General features: G+C 40.6%; 1 long non-coding RNA gene across 1 annotated transcript; it reads right to left on the bottom strand.

Moving 5' to 3' along the window:
• Positions 1 to 1,685: 1,685 nt before the first annotated feature.
• LOC147653990 (uncharacterized) lies at positions 1,686 to 6,411 on the bottom strand. Its single transcript, XR_015284196.1, has 2 exons — positions 6,277 to 6,411; positions 1,686 to 4,557 (listed from the first exon to the last, which is right to left on the bottom strand). It is a non-coding gene; the product is annotated as an uncharacterized LOC147653990 (long non-coding RNA).
• Positions 6,412 to 11,006: the final 4,595 nt, after the last annotated feature.

Raw genomic sequence — 11,006 nt, 5'->3', positions numbered from 1 at the left:
TCAGTAGGGTGAAATGTCAGATCCTTACCTACTCACACTAGTGGTAGGTGTATTTCCCTGGGAACCAAGAACAAAAGGTGATCAGACAGTGCAAAGCTAGCCTGGTGATTACTGATGTATCAGGTAACACAGCACAGCTGGTAGAGAGACACAGATATCCCCTGGGTAACTAATGACTGCCCCTGTAAATAAACCCTCAGGAAAAGGCCCTCTGCACCCAGAGGCTTCTAATTTCTGCCATTTACACTGGGAGGCTCAAGAAAGCAGATTACCATTCCTGACATACCTTTCACTGCATGTAGCCTTAGGCCATCGAAGGGTAATGACTCTGTAGTACTGCCACATCCCTGGTGCAGGACCTTTTTCTTAACAGCAGGAGAGATGGAGGAAGACAAATTACATTCCCTACACAATGTTTGCAAGGAAAAACACATTTCCATAAATTCCAGACCAGGAAGCTGGGAAACTTCAGCTCAGGGCATCCTTAGATAGCTACTGCACTGTGCAAGACATTGCCTAGGCCAGCATCGCCAGCACCCACTGCTCCATTTTTTGGGGAAGCATTTCTGACTGTGCTTATTCACAGCAACACTGAGAGATCCACCCCATCAGGGTAGATCAGTAACGCTCCATGATGTGCACTGCACACAGGAATATAGCAACTTCTGTACTGGAAGGGCTGTAGTTGGCAAGGGAGGGTAACTTGGGCCAGAGAAAGCCCTGATTCATGCTGCCACAGCAACTCCTTTTTCAGTACTGTGTCCCACCTTCAGACAGCTTTCTTTTGTCCCCTCTGCATGCTGCTGCTTGCTGGTTACTATAAACTTCCTTGGGCTTGAGGAATGGGAGGGCAGCAAGACCAACACTGCCTTTTATGAAAGGCTGGCCAGAACAGCTTAAGAGATCACACTCCTCAGACACCCTGCAAAACTTGTGAGCCACCTTTCAATAAACTGCATTGGAAAATATCTGATATTTCCTAGCAGCTTTTTCTCAGCACCTAGCTTGATGTGTTTTGACACCTTTGATCTTGTTTGATTATTTCCATTCTACCAGCAATTATATTCTAGCCCTTCTGGTTTTGAAGCTCTTCATTTTGGCCAAAATTTCTCCCTCCATTTCACTGAACATTTTTCCAGCTTTATTCTGTAAATGAGTTTGATGCAAGATATTTTTATCTGCCTTGTTTTGAGTCAAAGGAGTCAGTGGTAGGGTTTTTTCTTTCTGAAAAATCCCAATTCAAGACAACTAGATTTGGTTTTGTCTTTTAATGGAAACCTTAATGTTTTGAGGAGCTCTACAAGAATAGAAGATGTAATCAGTAGCACTTGGGACTAAATGTTCCTTGCAAATAACATAATACTAGGCAGTTTTCCTCCTTCCAGGAATTAAAGGGAAACCAAGATGCAGTCCTGACTTCATTTACACAGCTTTATTTCAGCTTATTTAAAATCCCCTAAGTTTCAGCATCTATATTTTTTCACCTCTACTTGAAAAAGCAGTAATAGCAGTAATTGCCACCATTGGTATTTCCTAATGGAGTAAAGAATTGTCCTTATCTGATGGCTCAGCTTTTCATGGAGTTTGTTTTGTTTGGGGTTTTTTTTGGGGGGAGATGTAGAATGTATTTGCCTGAACACAATAAAATTCTGTGCTTTAATAAACTCAGTTTCACTCAAACTCTGTCGGTGACAAGAGTATTGCAGAACAATGAACACAGTGGGGGTCATGTTCTTATGCTACATGTCCAGTGTTTAGTGCATTGACAAGTATAGAAACTGGATAGAGAGACTGGATATCTGACAAGCAGGTTATATTTAAATAGAAAGGGAGAGAAAATATTATTCAACAATTATTTTATTAAATTTTTCTGCCTGCAGCTTGTTGATTCAAGTAGAAATAGTAGAAATTATTGCAAGAGTATTCTGAAGTCATCAATGTCCTTGCAACATTAAAAAATTTGGTTATCCAGGAACTCAGCCATGGTGAGGCAATACATAAATCAGTTCAGTGTATCCCTGTATTCAGACAGTGTGGAAATTATACACACTATGACCTCTAGCACAGTTAGACACTGACACTGGATGTGCACTTAAAAACAGATGTTAGCTCTGAAATAATAATAACCATGTCCAACAAGAATCTTCCCAATTGCTGTGTAAGAAATGTGGCCTCTAGCAAATTAAAGGTTATACAGCATGACTTGGATCTTATAAGGCTGTTTTCCCCCATGTTGGGGGTGTTTGCACCCCACTGAGCTGGGGAGTGGAGGAGGTGCAGACAGTGTGGCCACCCCACAGTGCTCTGGTGGGGTCCTCAGCCCACCCAGACATGACAGCACTATTACAACATGGAAACTCTCAGCATTTGGAAGAGACTCTGTGTCTTGAAAGGGAAAGAAACCAGCTTGAACAACTACATCTATTCCTGACTGCATGCACAAATATTGAACGGTTCCTCAACCCCATCTATTATCAACTGGCTTGGCTGTAAGTCTTTAGGTCATCAAAGCTCCATCATCAGAGCAAAGCTACTTCTTTGTCTCTGCTAATGGCAGAGACATTGTGCATCTCTTTTTGACTAATGGGGATTACAGAAAAGAAGTGTCAATGCCAGCTTTGAAATGCCAGACCAGAAATTCCTGGCCTGATTGGTGTGGAAAGAGACAACCAATTTGAGACAGCAGGAATCTGGTGGTAGTTTTTATGGAGGACTTGCAAGTGTCAAGTAGTTTTTGGTGTTTACATTTTAAGAGGTCATGATTTGAATTATATGCAATTCCCCGATGTCCAAATTTCATGAAACTGTAAAAACTCTAGATGAAGTACAATAAAATAAAAGTAGGGAGAGATCATACCCTTTAGAAAATAAGAATCCAGTCAATATTGCAGCACATGTACATTTGTTCTTGCCACAGCTTTACTAAGCTGGGAAACTCAGGGCCAATACTCCATGTGCCAGAGAAGCATAGGGTTTTTTTCCTCCCCTGAGCTAAAATAACAAAGTACCTGATAGACAACTGGGGACAGATGTGTATTCATTTTGGAGCTGAGAGAAGTGAGGTTGCCAGGTGATATCAGTGATGAAACTGGGGACATTGGTTCTGACTTCACACTTACTTTCTAATCCCCTTTTCCCATTTCAAAAGGCAGCATCTAATGTAATTCATGTAATGTAATGTAATGTAATGTAATTCATAATTCTTTTTGAAGAGGAATGGCAATTTCATTACATCTTCCACCACTGACACACCAGGACATAAACTATAACAGCAACACAGCTGCCCTGCAACTATCTACCACTGCTATTGGCATCCTAGGGTACATCCATTATCTGATTACTAAAACACTGATAAACATTTTGTGGCTCTTCAGTTACCAGCCCAAGAGAGTGTTTTGTAGATGGCCATACCAGCAGGTGTGGATCCTGCAATCAGTGTTCCTTTCTCTCTTCAGGCAGATGCTGTGCCTGTGCCAGACCCCAAGGAGAGAGAGTGGGAGGTGCAGGGATCCCTGAGCTGAAAGCCCAGCAGGTGCCACCTCCCACCTGCATCTCTTCTCTCTAGAAGCACTTTGTGGACAGCCTGTGTAGGTCTGCCTGGGTTGTCCCAGTCTGTATAAAGACCTGAGTGCCCCAGGCAACATGACCTGGGCATATCAGGGTCCAGGTTTTAAAGTTGTTACTTATGTGCAGAGCAATCCATTCTTGAGTGAACCTCTTGGTTCAGAGGGCAAAGAGAATTTGAGGAATATTTTCCACCCTCCTAACCACCTTCTTAGGTCCAACTGGCTGGAAACTGCAGTGCAGGGAACAAGGGTTACTCTGCATGGACAGCTGAAGGGATGGAAAAGGTTCAAAGCTCTGCTCTGGTCACTCAGGGATGAGCATCAAAAGAGACCTCCAAGGAAATTAATGGTATCTGCCTTGTGTTGATGGAGCCTTTTGGTCATTGTTCTGCTGCAGCCAGAGTATTTTGTGAGAGTGAAGAAGGGAATATCTGTGCTCATCCCTCCGAGATTGAAAGAAATGGGAAAACTTGACAAAAACATGAAGACATGAAACAGAATATGCTTAAGATTTTCCAGTTGAACTGTCCTGACTAGTGTCTCTTCTGAGTAGTTCACTGAATGGTCTAAGAGATGGAAACAATTTTCCCTAGTCTTACTAAAATTTTGGCAAAATAAAATATTTCACTCACTTTTCCTAGAAAGGAAAGAAATAGATCATGAAAAATTACAAACTGGGAGAAGCATCCAAAGGAAAGGTCATACATATGAATGTGCTTACTGATAACCTATTAAACAGTTATTGTAAACCATTTCTTTTTTTTTAATGCAGAGCAATTACATTCATATAAGAAAATATCTTAAATTGTGTTCTGTTGGATTTGGGAAACTCTTGAAAGTCAGTAGGGGCTCTGGACAAATGAGAGATGCTGCATTGGAACTGTCTGCCTTTACAGCAGGGATCTTCCCTTCACTAGAGGTTTCTCCCACAGTTAATCTTCCCTTGGACACTTCTCACAGGTGTTCTCCCAGCTTCACAAGAGCATCAGACCTACAGAAAGAGAGCTCTTCCATTTTATTTTTAAATTAAGGTTAGATCAAGAAGCTCTTCTATTGCATGTTGTTGTCATAAGACAGATCTCTTAAGTTTTTGCAGCAATACACACTTTGAACATCAGAGTCCTCCAATTTTTTTCTGTGTCCATACATTAACCAGCCTACCTTTTCCCTGTGCTGACTCCTGCCATATCCTCACATCCTTAGATGAAATTAATTCATGTCTGTATCCACATTCTGTCCTGCCAGCTTTTACAAGCTTGGCAGAGACTTGAAGGAAATCCATCTGTGGACCAGATTTTCCCTGTTCTAAAACACTCCAGTTAGTGCACTGTTAATAGCTATGGCAATTATTTAAATCATCCTGAAACTAGTAATGATGCTTTTATTTAATAATTCTACCTCACTGTCTGATTAATCTACTCTCAAAGTATTTCCTTAATAATCAGATTACGAAGAGAGTAACTTAATTTTTCCAGTTGACAGTTAGCATGTTGACACCCTCCCTCCTTAGTAACAGAAGTCACATGAGATTATCAGGAGCAGAAGGCAAACCCATTTCTGTGCAGAGTGAGAGCACAGCTTTGTTAGCAGTCCCAGAGCAGAGTCTCACCCCTATTGACTGCTCTCCTCTGAGGTTTCTTGCATCAGCAACAGCCCTCTCAAATGTCTCCATCTCATTTCAGATCTGATCTGAAAATGTCTTTGCAATTTAGCTAGCCTGTTGCCATTTTAGTCTTCTCATCCTTTCCCTACATGCTCTCAAAAATACTAATTAAATCAGTAAATCTTTTAGAGGTTTAATTTAAATGCACAATAGTAAATAAAGCTGCACTGCCCTTGGTCTCATGCTAAATCAGGAAATTGCATAAAACTGGCAATCACACAGAAGGCTATTTGAACTGCTCTTATCTCAAAGCTAGAATAAGGACATTATCAGGGACATTTGTTACTGGGAAGTCAGTGCTTGTCCTTATTCTAACAATACACTACAATACCAAATTTGAATATGTTGAGAGGATGAATGATCTAACAGTAAGAAGGGCACCAACAATTCTCAGTGGCTTGAATGGAAATAGCAGGTGTTTGGTACTTTTCTGGCCCTAAGACAGTAATCAGTCACAGATAATTGACTACTTTCAGATCCAGAAAGTGATTTGCAAGGGATTATATTTCCAGTGTACTGTACTAGCTTAACATTAACTGCACAGGAGGAACTGGTGAAGCACCAACCACAAACCACTCATTTTTGTTCATTTGAGCCATCTCCTTGCCCAGTACAGTTGTATGTTCAAACTTCTGGGCAAATATTAATTAAATCTTCTAATTGCAACACAGCTGCTTCCATTCCTTTTATTAAACTCTATTCATCCCTTATTATTAAACAAAACATAGGGCAGAAAAATAGAAAGGGATTTTCTTGTGCATCTGTCTCTTTCAGAACAAATTCCAATCCTGAACAAGTACAACCATGTCTATAATCATATCTAATATACAGTATCACAAGACTACTCACATTCATTTTGAAGACCAATCTAGCAGTGAATTATCTCCTGTTTTGTCAAAACGAGCATGCCTGCACATTAAGCACAGCATGATTCACAGGCACAGCAATAAGAATACTGCCCTTTGGGAGGTTTAACTAGCTCCACAAAAGTGCCTGGAAAGAACCTCTCCACATTGAACAATGATTTTAAGCACAAGAATCAGTTACCAGAAGATAAGCACTATTGCAACACTCCAAAATCCATCGAGTCTGGAAAGCAAACAGGAGTCCTGGTGCAGCAGAACCAGTGTAGAGCAGTCACAGCTCTTCTGCCCACCAGGCATGGGGAGAAGTTCTTGTCTGGGCCACTCCAGCAGCTGTTTCACTTTTTAACCCAGCTCAAAGTGATCCCAGCAGAAAAGGTGGCCTTTTTTTTTTTTTTTGCAGGTGAATGAATTAATCAGCTCACACAGACTCATCTGTGAGCTCCCACATCTTGATCAGCCCCAGAAATGGTTGGGATTGTGTAGGTAAAGAAAACAAGAGTGTGAAGGAGGAGAACTGAGACCTCCCCCTCCCCTTTGGTACCATTCAGCAAAGACTGGCTCAGCTACATATGTCATGGAAGCCTTAGTTCTCAATCCAATTAAACAGAGACAATCAAGAGAATTTTCAATTTTATCAGGAGTAAAAAACCCCAAAAACTCAGAACTTGTAAGAATTTTTTATAAACACATCTGATGCTATCTCTACCTTTTCTTACTGATTTATCTACAGAAATGTTTACATGGTGATTCCCATTAACATGGAAAAGCATCTGTCCTAGCAAAGGACTGTCATTAAAATATTCATGTACAAGAATCAGCTATTATGCAGCTGATGATCTCTTTGTGAAAAATGTCATTTTGTCTTTCTAAACAAAGTTGTTCTCATCAAATTTGTGCTGTAATCAATGGCCAGACATGTTCCTGGGAAGCCAAGGTTTAATTCCAGAGGTGATCCCTGGAACATTAGCTGCCACCCTGGAAAAGATGTTCCCTGCCAGCCAAGGGAATGGGTCAATCTCTCCCATGCCTCTTTTGGCAATTAGATGAGCCGAGGCAGATGCTGCACCACAGCGTGCCCTCTCTGGAGGGTCCATCCCTTGCTTCTTCCTGGGATGGATGAGGAGCCTGCTGCTGCTGCAGAGATGGGTCTCTGTGGGCAGGGGAGGGTTCTGCAGCATCATGTCCCAGAGGAATGTTCTACCTCAATCCCCAGAGGAATGCAGGAATGCCTCTACCTGGCAGGCCCTTTTATAGGAGGTATTTCCTCATCTGCTGGGTAGGTGACAATTAAATCTGGCCTGTCTGTTCCAAAGAATAATTTTCATCAGAAACAACCTGGCTTGGAAAAGAATATCTTTGTCTGAAGCTGAATGAAATATTTTCCTCATCTCACAGACAAAAAAAAAAAAAAAAAAAAAAAAAAAGGAAAAAAAAAGCCAACAAATTGAGATGAGATGGACTATACTATTTTTTCCTCTCAATTTTTTGGTTCAACTGCCATACTGAAAAAATCAATTCTTTTCATAGCTCTATATCAGTCATTTTTTTTTTTTTTTAAATACTAGTCATACAATCCGAGAACAGATTTTCCCTGCTATTACACTGACTTTATCTTCCAGGGAAGCCAGTGTAGATGAACTGTTTGGGAGAAATAAGTCCCTGGAGTAGACAACCTGACACTCCCCTATCATGAATAACAAACAGAAGATGTTAGAACAATTATCACAGTGAACAGTTTGTGTGAAATAACCACTGATTGAAGTTTTCTTGGCTTAAAACAATTCAGAACTCTAACCAGCTCCACTTGATATAACCTGTTGAAATGATTTCTTGGGCTTTGGCTGTGGACAAAGGGTGTGCTACTCTAATTTTACTGGGTTTTATACAATGCAACCCTATCCCCATTCTGGGGATAGGGTTTTCTGATTATGCTGGTATAGTTCACTCACCTATGAAAAAAATGCATTAATCTATATATACACATTAGGAAATTTAAAACTGATGTGGGGTTGGATTTTGTTTACTGACTAAGGTCAACAAATACTACATTGTGTGTCTGTAGCAGCTCCTTTCAGGCCAGCACCACATAGGTCCTGGCATTTCCAGTGAAATATTATTGTCTCCCTGAAGTTTAGATCATCCCTGGAAGTGCATTTACCCATCTGCAGCACTGGCAGATCTCAGTGTTTTGTAGAGCCTCTGGGTAGCCTGGCTGGCCTTGCAATGATGGCAGCAAACAGAAGAGACAGCTACAGCTCCTCTGGGCCCTCTGGCTCTGCAGCAGCTGGGACTGGTGGTCACTCTGAAGCAAGGAGAGGGCTGCTGAGCACCACTGACAATTTACAGGCCAAGTTCCAAGTCCCAGGGCCATCACTGAGGCTGTTTTCAGTATGCCACAGCAGTCATTGGATGTGTCACTGTGCTCAAAGCTGTGTCATCACAAGCTGAGTCCTCTCAGATTCAAAGTTCCCCCAGGACCACATTGTGCTAGCTTATAGCCACATGGAAACTGGACCTAAAAGCTTATGTAGTTGATCCATTGTACTTGTGTTTGCTTTCCATTTGTACTAATGCAGGAGAAGAGGGTTAGACTGCAGTCTAAGAATGGGTTATATTCTACTATTTTCTACTGTTCTATTTACAATGAAGAAAAACAAAATCAAATAAATTTAAAAAGCCAAAGCAGGAAAAACCCCAAACAACAACAAAAAAGCCCTAAAACCAAACCACAAAAGAGTATAGAGAAAAAAAACTTCATAAGAATCTCCATTAAGTCAAAGAAGGGCTGGTTGAAGTGGACTTTGCAGACATTCATGCCTTTGACAATCACCTGCTCACTTTATACCAGTTTACCATCCTCAGAAGGCAGTCCTCCTCTTCTGCAGTACATTTGAACTGAGACCTTCATCATGGGCATCCTCGCATAGGGTAGGAAATTAACTATGTCCATCAAATGATTTATTTTGTTGGAAATGGCACACTCAGAAACCCATTATGCTGGTTGCTCCTTTGTCAGTCACTGCCCAGAGGGTTCAATTAATGCTATGGAGTTTACCTGCTGACCTCTCATTTTTCTCTACACATGGATTTCCATTCTGACTGATGAAGCCACATGTCAGTACAATTTCACCAGCATCTGTAAGAGGGTGCCTGCTGCAACCTCCACCTTACATTAGTCTCCTTTGATCTTTGACTGTGGCATGCCACTCTATCAAGACAGAAAAAACATCAATTTTTTTCTTTGATCTGCATCTTCATGGGCTGATGAGGAGAATAAGTCTGCATTTTACAACACTGCAACCAAATCCCTTGTGTGCGTAAGCCACGGGGCTTTTATTCAACAGGGCTTGAGTCATGGGAATTGCATCTCACCTACCCCAGTACAACCCAACTTCTGGAGTAGGACAAAAAACTAACCAAACATGCAGCTGCAATATTGCAGTCTGTGTCACATAAAAAGATCAAATGAATTGACAAATTCAACTTGGTAGGTTAAGATCAGTCTGTCCTAAGTACTCCCTGTATGTTCACTTGTACAGTCATAGTAGGCAGTGGCAGTTTTGGGGTCTCTTCAGAGATAGCATATTGTTTTTATTCATTATAATTTATCTACTACATTTGTCTTGGTCAGGTTTTTGGGTTTTTGTTTAATTTTTTTAAATTTAGATGTCAGTTTTGATGTCAGGTGACCTCAGTTGGCAAGGCTCAGATTTGAAAGGCTGCTTAGACCGGTTTCCAAGCTTTGCAAGACTTAGAGACTTTCAATGGGATATAGGACATGAAATATCTAAGAAATTCTGAAAATGGATCCCAGTTTTCAAAATCACTCAGTTCATGCAATGTTTCTGTGATTTGTGGCTGTAAGAGTGTTTGGAAATGAGGCCTTGATTTTGCTTTAGATTAATACAGCACCCATCAAAAATGGACCCCAGTCTATGATTGTAGTTTCTGTGATACAGTTGAATAAAATGACAGGTTGTATGTGGAAAGCTTTAAAATGTAAACCTTAAAGGTTTAATTTTGTAAGTAAAGTCTAAAATTGAATGCAGTAATATTTTTAAATCTTGAAATATTAATACTAATTTCTCGTATTTTTTTTCTGACGCTTAGATTAACAGTCCTGCTTTGCAGTGATATGGATGAGGATCATGATGTGACTGCGGGGGTTCAAGAGGACAACTACACCTAACGTGAATTTTGAGGGCATCTGGTTGCAAATAACAATTTCTCCTCGGGTTTTCATCTTTCTGACTTTACCTAATACATCTGTCTTTCTAATCTGTTCTCTGACCAGCTTCAAAATAACCAGAGCCAATGCATAGCCTGTAAATTCAGTGGCATTCTGCCTCATCCTTACAGTTAAAAACACCTTTCCAAGGGTGTCTTAAAGTGCTTTTAAGAAAACACCTAATGTGTTGTTTCAGCTAAGTCAGTTCCCATTATTCAGTTTTGTCAGTTTGAAAATAAATTCTGTATCCACCACTGGCATTTCAACATCTAAGAGGTGTTGTAAAAGTCTCTTTGAAATGGTAACCCTAAGCTGGGGTCTTTCCACAGCTTCAAAGTCATGTTCCAATACAAATTCCTTTGAAATATTTAATTTGAATAATAAACTACCCAAGTACCAGCATATTCAGGTTGTTATCAGTTAGTTCTGACCAGCAGCGACTTTGAAGTGTTAATTGTGGAGATGGACAAAGCTGCAGACTTTACTGGTTCTACAGGAAGCAAGAATTAACCCTTTTACACCTTGCTGAGGAGAGAAAATTTTAATGAAGGACTCTGAAAAATCTTAGGCATTTTACCCAGGACCCAAAGTGCTCACAGAGATGTGGCAGGAAAAATTGAAATCCACCCATTTAATTGTTTATTTCCAAAGAAACAATAGTTACAGTCCTTGACTGCATTGTA

Source organism: Cyanistes caeruleus, chromosome 3 (genome assembly GCF_971803275.1).
Source record: "Cyanistes caeruleus chromosome 3, bCyaCae1.hap1.1, whole genome shotgun sequence".
In the NCBI taxonomy this organism is placed as follows: Eukaryota; Metazoa; Chordata; class Aves; order Passeriformes; family Paridae; genus Cyanistes; species Cyanistes caeruleus.
This window is presented reverse-complemented; position numbering and strand designations above follow the sequence as displayed.